The sequence below is a fragment of the Caloenas nicobarica genome, chromosome 1 (genome assembly GCF_036013445.1).
Source record: "Caloenas nicobarica isolate bCalNic1 chromosome 1, bCalNic1.hap1, whole genome shotgun sequence".
Lineage (NCBI taxonomy): Eukaryota > Metazoa > Chordata > Aves > Columbiformes > Columbidae > Caloenas > Caloenas nicobarica.
The window spans coordinates 126673982-126687586 of NC_088245.1; positions in this window are offsets into that span (position 1 = coordinate 126673982).

A 13605-nucleotide genomic window follows, 5' to 3' on the forward strand; every position below is an offset into this window, starting at 1 on the left:
GCTTCTTCCCCGCTCCAGCCAAGAGGAAGGGAACATTTCTTTTAAAAAGCTGTGATTCACATTGGTTTTGGTAATTAAGGAAACAGTCGAATTTTGAAAACTAAATAGCATGAGTAAAAACACTGAAAAGAACTTCCTAGAAGGTTCGTTTCATTTGTAGTGCATCAGCTGGAGGAACTGATGAGAACCCCAGGAGAAATGAGATTTTCTGGAATTAGGGTGTTTAGGGACTAATACAGAATTCATTCTTTAATTTGATTAAGGCATAACACACTTAGGAATTGATGTTTTGAGTGGAAGAGAAAAGTATCCGATTTATTTAGCCTCAGTTTGACCTTCCTCGTGAACTGCCAAGGGGTATCCCTTTTTCCTGTATTTATACACAAGTGTTTCCATACCAGGTGTATTTGTTTTTATTTCTGGCAAGACAGAGAAAATATGAAGTGTACTGAGAAAGAGAGACAAATCTTTTGCAAGGAAAACATTATCTGGAAATGGGCAACACCCATTGCTTCTCTTTTTTGGGGAACAGAATGTCATCCTACTATGGCCCAGAAGTTCTACTCCTCTTTGATATCTTCAGCACAGTATCATGAAAAGTATGGAGAGAAAAACGTAAAGGATTTTACCTGTATATAGATAGGAGTGTAAAGCAAAGGATTAAAATGCAACCAATCTTTTTGAAAGATTAGGGCAGTTTCATGGGTTTAGACTTTTGTCCCTTCATAGGCCATCTTAAAAAAAAACCAAACCAAACTCCAGCCTCTTTAGTGATTAGTAAGCAATGAGTGTAAGTTATTCAAATGCCCCTCAGTAGTTCCATTGTCGAGTCTCTAGGTATCTAAATAATAATAAAATCAGCTTTCTAAATTGTAAAGTGGACTGAAAAGTATATCCAAATTTCCTTATGGCCATAATGGTTTTGTCGGAAAGCGTATTATGCAGAAAGCTACAAAAACTACCAAACAAAATTTTAGTTAAGACACTTGTGTCCTTTTAAAGAAAATTGTACTTAAAACTATAGAAATATTAAGACCAGGAAGGCCAAAGAATGTGATATTTGACACAAAAAATGTGATAAACTCACTTCATGTGAACTCCACAGTATGTTTAGCCCATAATTGCTGGCTGAGATAAAACGTGTGTTGCAGAAATATAGTCTGGTCTTAACACTTCAAGTGTTAATGAACCATGTGCTTAGTAAAATTGTTCTAATGGATTAATTGCCCTCGGGTTTAAAACACAAAAGATCACTTTCTTGGGGTTGGTTGGGACTTTTTTTTTTCTGTCTACTACTTCAGTAATGTTGTTTCTCATGCCTGTCTCATGCCTACAGAGATTTTTCTTTCCTCATTTTTTTGTTTGAAGGCATTCAGCAGGGATTCTATTTAGCCTGTAACTACAAAAGGTACATACAGGAGTCAGGCCCACATCCTACAAATTTTTGTTAATTAGTCTTTAACTTTGTGTTTAAAACATATAATGAGGAAAATAAGAGAGAACATCAAATAAATAATGATGATGTGTTTAAACTGATTTATTTAGCCAACCCTGAAGCACACAAAGTTTCCTACAGCTGTGAAGCCCTGGTCACTTAAGGGTCTGGCCTGCAGTAGCAAATTAGCTAACGTGTCACTCATATTAGACTATTTGAACTACATAGAGCTCAGGAGAGAAACGTTCTCTGATTTCAAAACAAATAGCAGTGTGAATATCCACCTGTGATTCATGGCAAAGACATTTGAGGCAAAAGAGTAACTCTTTTCCAAGAGGTGAAAGGCAGTTAGCTGGGTTCGAGTTGGGAACATTCTGAGGAATCTGAAGTAAAACTTGGTAGTGTGTGTTTAGTTTGATGGCTGGTTAAAGATGTATTCTGCAGTAATCTGGCAAAGGGGATTTTTTTTTTTTTTTCCTGTGAGCTGAACATTCAATTGGGGTAACTTAATCATCTTTCGGAAGTGTCCGATTTCTTCTTTTCTCTTTCATGTGGAATACTGAATATATTGCACAGGGTTGAAAACAGGCATCATTGTCATTTTAAGTTGATGACACAGTTAAAGTATTTTTTGAGTGACGGATAGCTATGGATGATACAACCCTGTGTTAGTATAATTATACAAGATTCTATGTAGAGTTGCTGCTTGGAAGCACATGTATCTGGACTTGCCTATCATCTTTAACAATCAAGTGCTCCTTTATATAACTTGCCTCTGTACTAAATCTCTTTTTGAGTTAATTATGCTAAAACAGATTAGCTTCAGAGAAGAGTATGCAGAAAGTGAAATCTGAGAGAGGAATATATTATTATATACTGTGACATACAATGGGTGGCAATACTTAATCTGAACTACAAAAAAGTTGAACAAACACAGAAAATGTCTGTGCCTCCAAAAAGGATTTTGGATGACAGTAAAATGCTTCCATTTTAGGGAGGAAATAAGTGGTTTCATAGATCTAAAAAAATTTTAATGGAAGTAAAGCTGTTTCTATAGCTTTGATGTGGCATCCACTGAACAGTAATATCTGTCTGGAGTCAAATCAGAAATAATTTATATTGAATTTTTATAGGGGGTTTTTTTTTCCATGTGGTGAAATTTATTGTTGTCACCAATTTCTTTAATTTTTTCTTGTATGTTTGTGGCATAAGTTTCTCTAAAAGGGAATAACTGACTCTGGTATTTGAAATTTAGTCCACAGTATCACTTAGCTGATATTTCTTTACTCATCTTCACCTCTTTAACAGATGGCCAGAGAAGTTTCTATAATATTTCTTCTAAAAGCCATGATCTTAACTGTCTGGGAATAAACAATAGCATACATTGAGAATTTGAACATGTTTTGCTAATGTATTTCAGTGAAACGCTACAGTTAAGAAGTAAAGGAAAAGGTTTATTGTCCAGTGAAATACTTCTAGAGCTTCAGTCATAGCTGAAGGTTAGCCTAAAACATTCCTGGACATAAACACCAGCAAAGAAGATTCAAAGCTGTGGTATCAAAATAGTACAACACAAGCTCAAGAGCAGAGGCCAGTCACTAGACAGTTGTACTTTGTAACTCCTGAAGAAACAAAGTAAGAAACATGAACACTTCTGATACAGAGAAAAAAATATTTAACTGCATAAACATTGTTTTCCTGAGGTATACAATCACTTTTTCCAGCGTACAGAAAAAACTGGCCATTCTTGGCCCCCTCCCAGTTACCACAGCTAGTCATTTGCTAGCAGGGCAACTTTATATTGTGTTAGAATAAAACTGGGTCAGAAACTGTCCCAAATCCTAGAAAATATTATCTTTTTAACAAATGCTTTTTCTTTTTTTCCCCCGAGTACATAAAATATCAGCACAAGGCAGATCTCTGCTAATTCATACACAGGCAAAAAGCACAGAGATACACCTCTTAGGCAAAACCTGCTTTCACTAAAGTTCCAGGACATGTGAGTATCTGGGTAGGTTCAATCAGTCAAAGCTACAGCCCTTCTTGTGCTCTTTAAGAGCCCTCTTCATCCTCCCAACACGCTTGCTGGCTCTGAAGGATTCCTGACACAGTATCAAGAGGGGGAGAAACTATTCCTAATGTCAGTAGGTTAAAAACTGGTCTGCTCTAGCTACTGTCACTACAGGGTGCTCCCAAAGGAGCAGATGCTGAAGGAACAGGCCACCATGGCTAACCAGTTCCTGTATATTGTGTGGCAAAATACAGGCATCATTTTGAATCACGTGAGAGGAGGAAGATAAAGAAGCAAGGATTGCAGCCTTCCTGATTGATTTTGGAATGCCTGCAAAAGCAGAGGCTGTGGCTTATGTGTCTGTCTGTGTTGATTGCCTGTACACTACTGAGCAAAGCTCTTCAGAGAAAATAAATTAGCATGGCTAATGAGCAACTCCTCTTATAACTTGTCAGTAAATGTAACTATGTATACAGGTAAAGCACCAGCAACACTGTCTTTAGGATGTCTTAGAAAAATAAAGATGATTCTTTCCTGCTAAAGCTGTAAAGACTTTAAGATATTAAGCTATTACTGCTCACTGCTTTAGCAAGAGATGCCCAAGGTCAATTTAGCATCAGAGTTGGTATGTTTGGTGGAGGTGTGCTCCATTAGCTGCCAATGGAGAAGTCAGTGCTATAACACAGTGGTGAGGACGTCAGGATTGAAAATAAAGGATTGTGTTCAAGTGGGCGTGTGTGATATAAAGAGTACAAGAGTAGAAAGAAAACTGACTTCAGAACAGATGTGGATAGGTGAGACACCAGAGGCTTTGAGTGGTCAAGAAACTGTGGACAAAATAGGCTCTGACAACAATGTCACAGCATGTCACATAAAGAATGTTTTTCTGCACCTCTGTCTTTTTATTGTAGCAGGCTTTGGTAATTTAGCAGCTAATATATCAGGAATTAAGCTGAAAAAGCTTTTAAGTCTTCCTGAAATAGTTGGCCTTTTCCCTTCTATTTTATTTTGGATCAGCTATCACTCCTACAAACGGCTAAATAATTGCCAGGCTCCTTAAAAGCTCATAAAAAGAAAAACAGTGAGTGAAGCCATTGAAAAGGGATGATCACTTTAATTTTACTTGGTAAAACAAGTTCACAGAGAGCACAGACATTTATGGAAATATGGTGAAAATTAATTATTATATAGTTTAGATGGTAAATGTTTTTATAGGTACAGTATAAATGCTTACATCTACTATTTTTTTCACTGACCAGGAAACATTTCATTTCATCCAGTGGGGAGGTAGGAATGGAAAGTATCTGGTTCTTGCCGAGGCAGAGTATATAATTTAGCTCTGCTTGCAAGTGGCTGAGACGGTTATAAAGAAGCATGATGTAAGATATCATTTATTGTCAAAAGTTCTGTTAATACAGAAATTTCTTTATGGTGACTGAAGTTCTGAGAATATCAAAAAAAGAAAAAGGAGAATGGGGGCAGGGAGTAGGAAGGAAGAAAGAGTTGCCAGTTCTTTATTACACCTCCAGAGTTTGATTCATGTCTACATTTCAGAAAGAAAAAAAAAAAAAAAAAGACTGTGGGAGGGTAGTTAATTCATTCAAAAACAAGGAGTTCACTGTAGATATCCTTTTCCTTTTGAAAGCAGCACTAAAACCTAAATGCACTGGAGACTCATCATAATGCTTTATCCATTCTTTGAGGATGATGATTTGTTCCAAAAATGTTATCCCCTGTGCTCCTGTGTTCTCCAGCTGATGACACCATTCATTATGAAATTCTATATAATATTCTGCAGAGTTGTATTTTGAGAAAGACAGTATATATCTATTAAGGTAAACTACAAGGGAAATCAGACTGATGTAATTTTGTTTTGCTCAGAGAAATATCTCAGAACCTATCCTTAAGTTTTATGAAAGACCATTTCTTGGAAGTCATGTCTTCTCTCTTGCAAGGCCAAATCTCATTGTGTAGATATCTACAGTAGCCTTTCTATTGGTTTCATTTGGGCAACTATGTCCTAGTGATTACAGGGCAAATATATGGAGTAGAAAGTAGACTTTTCTATGAATATCCATATCTGCCATTTTGCAATATCATTTATAGCTTACCCTTTATTTAGATGATATATAAAATATGTATAATCATTGTATGTTTTACTGGACAGATTATTTAAACCTGCTTGCTGTGATTCTGATTAATCATGGTCTTTGTTTCTGCAAAGCATCAGTGTCTCCCATCTTCCAAACCAGATTTCCATTTATTGGCATTCACATTGTTTTGCTAGCATGTCCATACCATGTGTAACAGAGAGCTGAAATATAGCTGGATTTAATCATATCAAGCCAATTCAAACAAATGCAGTCAATAATTCAGTTAGAAGCTGTACTCTCCATCAAGACTGAAGACTCTTCCTCCCTTCATGTTACAATTACACATTATTATTTTTATGCCACTTCCTAAATTTTACTTTTTTCTCTCTTTCATTCTCTCTTTCTTGGAATGTCTTTTTTTTTTTTTTTTCCTCCCAAATAGTTTCATTTTTTTATTGGTACCTAAGGGTGGATTCACTCTACAATGACTCTGTACTACAAAATGGGAATAAATACTTTCTATACTGGACGGAGTCATAGCTTAACTCCATTTAACTGCACTGAAAGAGTGCATTCTACCTCTGTGAGAATCCTCTGAAGTGTGCTGCTCAGCTCTAGCTCAAGTTTGCACTCAAAGGAAATGTTTCAATAAAGCATCATATTTGTATGCATTTTGAGTATAGTGGGGATGGTGTTTGATGACTTCAATTAGCCATTAAAAGATTCTGTACGTTTTCAGCTCAAAAATTTTTCTTCCTTCTCATCCCATTGCAACTGCATTGCTTTGCTCCTCCTTGCCATGGAGCTCTTTGGGTACTTGTCCACAATATGCAATGGCACCTGGTGCAGAAACACTGCAACTAGTGCTAACTTTAAATGGCATATCAACTCAGCTTGGCTAAGCACTGTGCAAAAACAGTAGAGCAAGCTCCAACAGCAATACAGAGCACCACTGTTAATATGCTTTGTTCCTCAGTGAGTCTCACTTGGAGCTTTGTGTGATCAAGACTACAGGCAATCAACTCTGTGTATGTGGGGTAAACTAGACAACAGAACTCTTGAGAGTTATGTTAAATTTCTCTGTATTGTACCACTATCAGTATTCATTATTAATATCCTTTATTGACAAAAGTAAACTACATGCAATACTGCAGAAATTATGTTTCAATATCTCATAGATTATGATAATCCATGTTGAAAACATTCAATAAAGCTAAGCCATCTTGTATTATTTGCATTATTTAAAGTAAGTTTGTGGCCAAATCTCTTATAGTTAAAAGACACACTATTCAGGCCAGTGAAATGCATGATATGATTTCTGCCACATTCGAAGCTTCTCCTACAACTATTCTCTCTACCATCAAAAAGTTAATAATGCTTGACTCCATATACAGTACTCTTAATTCATTAGTCTCAAAGTCCTTTCAGAGAGAGAAGTATTTTGTGCTATTTCCAGATGAGGAAAATTTGAAACTAATTAATATTCCCAGCACCTCGCGAAGCAAGCAGCAATAATAATCCCATTTTGCTGATGGGAAAACTAAGGTACAAAGAGACTAATGTATTTGTATAAAGTCACTCAGGAATCAACGGCAAATAGGAGAATAAAGAACAGATTTTTTTTTCCCCAAAAACAATATTCTAACCACAAGATGTTATTTTTCCTCAGTAATAAAGTTAAATATGTGAAGTAAAATAATAAAGTTGTTCTACAGATTAAATTCACAGTAAAAACAGATGTTCAACAGTTTTTAATTTCTTTTTTTGAGTAATGTGGTCTGTGTACTGCCTGAAGCAGGATTTAATTTGTCTCATTGCCTTATCAGACAACTGAGCTTCTGTCAAAACAGGTAGATCAGGAATTAATGAAAGTATTTCTCTATACAGTTCTGTGATTATAGTAGAGACAGCTGTATTTTAATTTCCAAACATTTAACTTTCATATCCACAGATTTCAGTCTTAAAGTAAAATCAGATAAGAATACATGCTAAAGCTCGCTTCAGATATGAAAATCTGATTTTCTCATTAGGAGTGAATCTATACACAGGCCCATATAAATACTCATTAATAATCACATTTCCCAAAAACCCTACCACAATTTGCACTAACCAAAACCTTTCTTTGTTGACTAGTCTCAACAGTCAGCACAGGGATACACAACAAAAGATCTTATGATACACACAGAAATACTTCAAAACCATGTTTAAGCCAGAAGGATTAGTTAGCTGCCTAAACTTCACTACCATACTTACAAGAATCTGTATGATTTTGACTAAGATATCTTCTTGTTTCTCTCTCACTGTAGGCCTATGTCCTTCTGTATTGTATAGTGGGGGTTTTTTGCTATCATCATGAAGAACAGACCTGTAGTCAGGAATTACGTGGTTTGGTTTGTACATTGTACGTAATTTAGGAACACTGTCAAAGTCTAGGGAATTTTGTGAATGGCTACGAGATGTAACCTTTTAAATATGTGCCTTTTAATGAGTAACTACAGGTGGCCATTTAAACCTTAGGTCCTCAAAATCAGGCTTTGGGTGGTGCCTTTCTCTATATTCACTACAGTGAGAACCAGCAATTTGGTTATGTTGTTATAATGATGAAAATTTTGGCTTTATTCTTCAGATGTGTCTGTGTGTAATAGAGTAGATGGCTGTCAAGCTTCACAGAGAGATGCAGTCAGCCATACTTGTAAGAATAGATTTAATTTGAAGTTTTGGGGTGTATTTTTAATTCTAACACTGCTGCTTCTCTAGCCCAAATTAGGAGTGTTGGTACTGGAATCTGCAAAGCCTTTACCAACCTGACTTTTTTGTGGTTCTTGAAGTCCTGTTTAAGCAATTTCCTCTTTTTCTAGCCATGTATTCTTGCCTGCGTTATCCCTTAGATTATTCTGTGGCAAATGCTTCTACACAGCGGGATGTAATGGGAAACTAATCTGATTGAAATATAGTTCAGTCTATCTCCTCCCTTCCTCCTGCTCAAAAAAAGAAATTATTATGCTGGCACAACATAGATAGCAAGAGTTAGACAGATAGTGACTGTATATACCCATCCCGTCACCGAAAATACTTGTTAAACAAATGCCTCATCCTGCTTGGTTCAAAGTCCATTTCAATCTACCTTCAATATAGTACTTGTGGCCCCGGTATTCAGCTACTTACTCAATGCTTAAAAGTGCACTGATCTCTGTTTCCTTTCAATTTTTCATTGTTTTCTGATATTTTGAAAATTTTCAGTGCTTCATTCACCTTTGACGTTATCAGGACATTAAGAATTGGAGGCTGTATACTGGTGCAAGCAGTACTTCCTAGATATATTGCTTCCAAGGACAACAGAAGAAAGAATGCCCTGTACCTAACTTAATGAGACGTCTGACCTTCACCTAATGCAGTTAAATCAATAGATTGTATTTGGAAGACAATGGATGTTACTTTTTTCTTCTTTTGCAATAAGGAAAGAGGCCGAAAAAGAGCAGAGAGGATGTCAAGTTACAGCACATTTAAGAGTCAAGATTTGTTTCAGAGTGAGTTCTTGGTTTTTTGGTTTTTGTTGTTGTTGTTGTTTATTTTAAAAAAAAATTAGACATTTTGTATGAAAGTTCTTCAGCACTGTTAGGCATTCTTCTGGAAAGGAAATTAATTAGTAAACTGAAGCATTTAATTCTACTGAAAGCCAGACTTAATATTTTCTTTCAGAAACACGCTTCATGCACGGTTTCTTTCTGCTCCATGTATGTAAAAATGAAAAAAAAAAAAAAAGTTTATTTATACCATACCTATACTGGAAGAAACAAGATTAAAATCATTATTATTTCTTTATTTTAAGACATGTTGAGTCCATGTGTTCATCCAGTTCCAGACAGCTGTTTAGAAATTTAGCTGTCTGGCTATTTACCAAAATAAATGGAATGCCCTTGGTATAACATTCCTGTAAAATCTGTAGTCATCCACCAAAATCAATAAATCTTGAGGAGGAATGAAGAACTGAACTTCAGGGTTGCAAGACATCTTAAAATGCATGTCCTCTGTTTTTCCCTCTTCCTCCAACCTTAGAATTTAATATATGTGTTGGCTCCAAGTAGCTAGAGTATTCCTTTTAAATACAAAGGTCACAGCGCTGTGGCTTGATAACATACCACTCTTGATTGCTGTTTGAACAAAACGAAAAATGCTGTTTGGCATAGTCAGAAGTAGAAAATCAGAATTATAGACCACAATAAAGTCTGCTTGTAATAATCTTCTGTCTTTAAGAAGAGAGAAAACCTGTGCTGTGATTTCAGTATTCCCAGCTTCACTGGGGTGCACCAGTAAATGACATTTCCCTTCTTTTACCTTTCAGTCTAGTCATTTTATTAATATTTAATTATAAACCTGAAAGTATAAAACATAGAAGTTGTTCTTTAGCCTTTCCAGACAGTCTGGATGCTGCTGCAGTATCGTACAGCTTTCTGAGGGCTTTTCAACATCCACAGCAAAACCCTTGCCTGCAGGCACTCAGCCGTCTCAGAGGGAGTGGATGAGATAATAAGCATGACCAAAACATTTAGTACTCCTGGGATGAAGCTCTGTGTGAAAATCCTGAGGAACCCTTTCAGCAAAGAAATTCCATCAGATGGACTTGGAGGAGCCTTAGTCTGCTCCAGCCATTCCAACTGGATTACAAGGAGAACAGGAAAATGCAAGGAACTAAGAAAGACTTTATCATGTTGAGAAAAGTACAGCTGTTCTGAGATTAAAGCTGGTTGCAAAAAGTATCAGCTTTCTCTCAAACAGTTCTTTCTGAGATACTGAGGCACACACAATGTGACTAACAGACATCCCATCTCTACATGTCAATCCAATGCAGTTGTTCTGGCAAAAAAAAAATCAATGATGGAAATGGTAAGCATTCCCTTTCACTGCAAAGCAGTAACAGAGTGGGTGATGCTGCAGCCATTGAACTCCTCCATGCAGGAGGCTGACATAATCTGAAAACAATACTAAAACCTTTCAGAATTCTCTCTAAGACTTAAAAGCAGTACCCTGAGACATTCGGGTTCTCAATGCTCTACTGTATCTTCTTACTAAACTGTTGTTTACTTTTAAATCACTGCACCCCATAAAATGTATGGAACATTTCCAGAAAGAAAGTATGAATTACTGATGAGGCTCGGTGAGGTGCAGAGTTGTGTGCAGTGGGAGGCAGGAACCATGCAGAAGCTTCCAGTGGAAAGACTCAGGTAGTGATTTTGGCCCTGCTAATTAACTCCTGGTAGTATTAAGGAAAAGTTTTCTCCTCCTCGGAGTCAATAAAATAATGAGGATATAGTTATACGTCCTTCACAGCTGGCATACCACAGAGTTTAATAGATCAAGGAGATGCATTCCAGTGGTCCAAATCCTTTCTCTACGCCCATCTGATAGTCTTTAAACACTTAGCAAAAGTTCGTGCATATCTTTGGACACCGCTGAAGGATCTCTGAGTTGTGGTAGATAATTTACGCATAGTGCCCATATGAGCTGACATGACTGTGTGAAACTTAAGCCAGAGGTCAGGATGTCTGCTGCACTGCTTCCAATCCCCCCGCTAAAGCCAGATCTGAATGCTTCATGGGTCATGCATCCAGCATCCACTTACTGATATGTCCACTGCAATAGTATAGGTCTTTCTGTCCCTTGAAGTGCTTCCACAAACAGCTCTGAGACCCATATGTCTAAGCTGTGGCCTCTTCAATAGCTGCCAGAAAGCAACCCAAGAGAATGGTTGTATTGGTCAAAGAGCAGCAGTTTGGTCAAATGTAGTATCCTCTGCCACACCTGGAGCCAGACCTCCCAAATTGCTCAGCAGCATCTATAATATCTAATTTATATTACAAAGGCTGCAGATTTTCATATAAAAGGGCTTTGCTGGTTGAGAAAAACGGGGCTCAGCTGAACACATCTCCTTACCTAAGTCTTGTCTCCACGCCCTCTCCCATAGCTGAGAGATGCACAGCACGTGTTGGAAGGAGGTCTGTAAGAATCTGGTACAAAGAAGGAAATAGAACATTTCAGCAACTTTTGCTGTTGTAACATCAAAGCTGTACTACGAATTTTCATTTTTTATGATCTCCTTTACATTCACTGCCCTGAAGCCTTAGAAATTGAGCTCATTAATAAGATGACTGCCTCCAACCACTCCTGAGAAAGCTAAGAAACACAAAACTGATGGTGCCCAAGTCACCTGTTCAAAATTCAGACATTACATTTTAATGCCATAAAGATAAAAGGTTAAGTAAACCATACCTATTAAATTTTTTGAAGCCTGATTTGCCATGTAAGCATAGGCCTCCATGTTACAGAACGAATCTTTTGCAATGAAACTGCAGTTTGTATAAGTAAGAAGGAAAATTTCTTACCCAGCCAGAATTTGGTATAATGCCCAGATAACAATTCTCCAATAATCTTGTCCTGGAGTGTTTTGGATGAACTAGAGAAGTTTTGGATAACTGCCTTTTCTATGTGTAATATGTAAGAGTATGTTGGAGAACAACATTTTCAGGTCCTTGCCGGGAATCAGATTTGTTCTTGTCCACAGTTTATCAGCAGAATCATGTGGCTGCCTAATCACCACATACTCACATGCAAGCATAATATTCAGTCCGCACCTCAGTATCACCCACTTCATCATTTCGCAGCAGGTGTTAACAATACCTCACACTAACTTGCAAGGGCCAAGTAAGCGTTCAGTGTTGTTGAGCTAAGAAAATGTTCTTTTATTTTTTTTTCTCAAAATAGAGGAAGCCAGTGAAAGAATCAAACTGTTTTATGAGGAAAACAACTATTTGCCTGTAACAGAAATTTGACATAATTAGACATTATAATGGATAGTATGATCATTTATAAAAGCAAATTCTTCTCATTTGTTATTGCCAGTACAAAAAGCTATTAATCTGAAAAATACAGCAGATCAACAGAAATCTGCTTTTCTTTTTTTCTCTGTGGTAAGTTTGTTCATAAAGTGTCATTTAGTATAACTTGACTTTCTAGGACCGTACTCACACAACTTTGTGATATTTTATATGTTATAGCTTCAATTCTGACACTTGTTTCAGGACCTCATAAGCAACTTGTGAGGGGTGAGAGAAATACAGTGGGGTGGGTTATTTTTTTCATATGCTACAAACTGATGGTGAAATTACCCTGCTGAACATTTTCTACAAGTAAATGCGTTTGTGTGGCCACTTAACCACCGACCCCAGTGCCTGCCACCCGCCTTCAAAACACTCGCAAAAAATGGACAGAAACGAGTGTTTAATATTTCCTCTGCTAGTTATCTCTACGCTGCAAAACCATTGCAAATTCTGTGTTTTCAAGGTTCTCCACACCCAGATTTTTTAAATTGTGAACTGATGTATGAACATATTTTACAGACAGCTTTTGTATGCAGGCAAAGACAAAATGTTTTGAAAGGAACATTAAGTAGTAAATTGTTCTTCTGCCAACCTGTTCAGCCCTATCCTTCTGCGTAAAGCCTGGAAGCATGGAGCAGAGCACGCCTCCCTCTCCTCTGAGAGGACAGCAGGGATGGGAAATGATCCACCCTCCCTGGAAGTTCATCTCCACCCCAGGCTCTCCTGACACAGCAGATGAAGGGAAGAGAACACCAAGGAGCATTTCCCTTTATCACTTTAGTAAATAATGGCTATTTTAATGGCTTTTTTTTAATTTGCATTAGTAGAGGTAGGAAGGAAAAATATGTTATTCTGAAAGGGACCAAATACATATATATAAATTACTGACCTGCTAAAGCATGTTTCAACTGTTGGGACTAGACACTGGACTTTCTCCAAAGCATAACTCAGTTTTGAAAAATGTATTATAGCTCACTTCTATGCTATCTGATTTATGCATCAGCTACTTATGATAAATAGGTGGTGTTAATCTTTATAAGTAGATTGTATTTTCTGATATGACATCTTTCTTACAGAACCTGACAAATTCCACCATGCTGGCTGTACATTGGCATGCCTTGTAATTATTAACATTAATTCACAAAGGAACTGAATTCCTTATCACTGATGCTCTTACTTTATGAGTCCTTA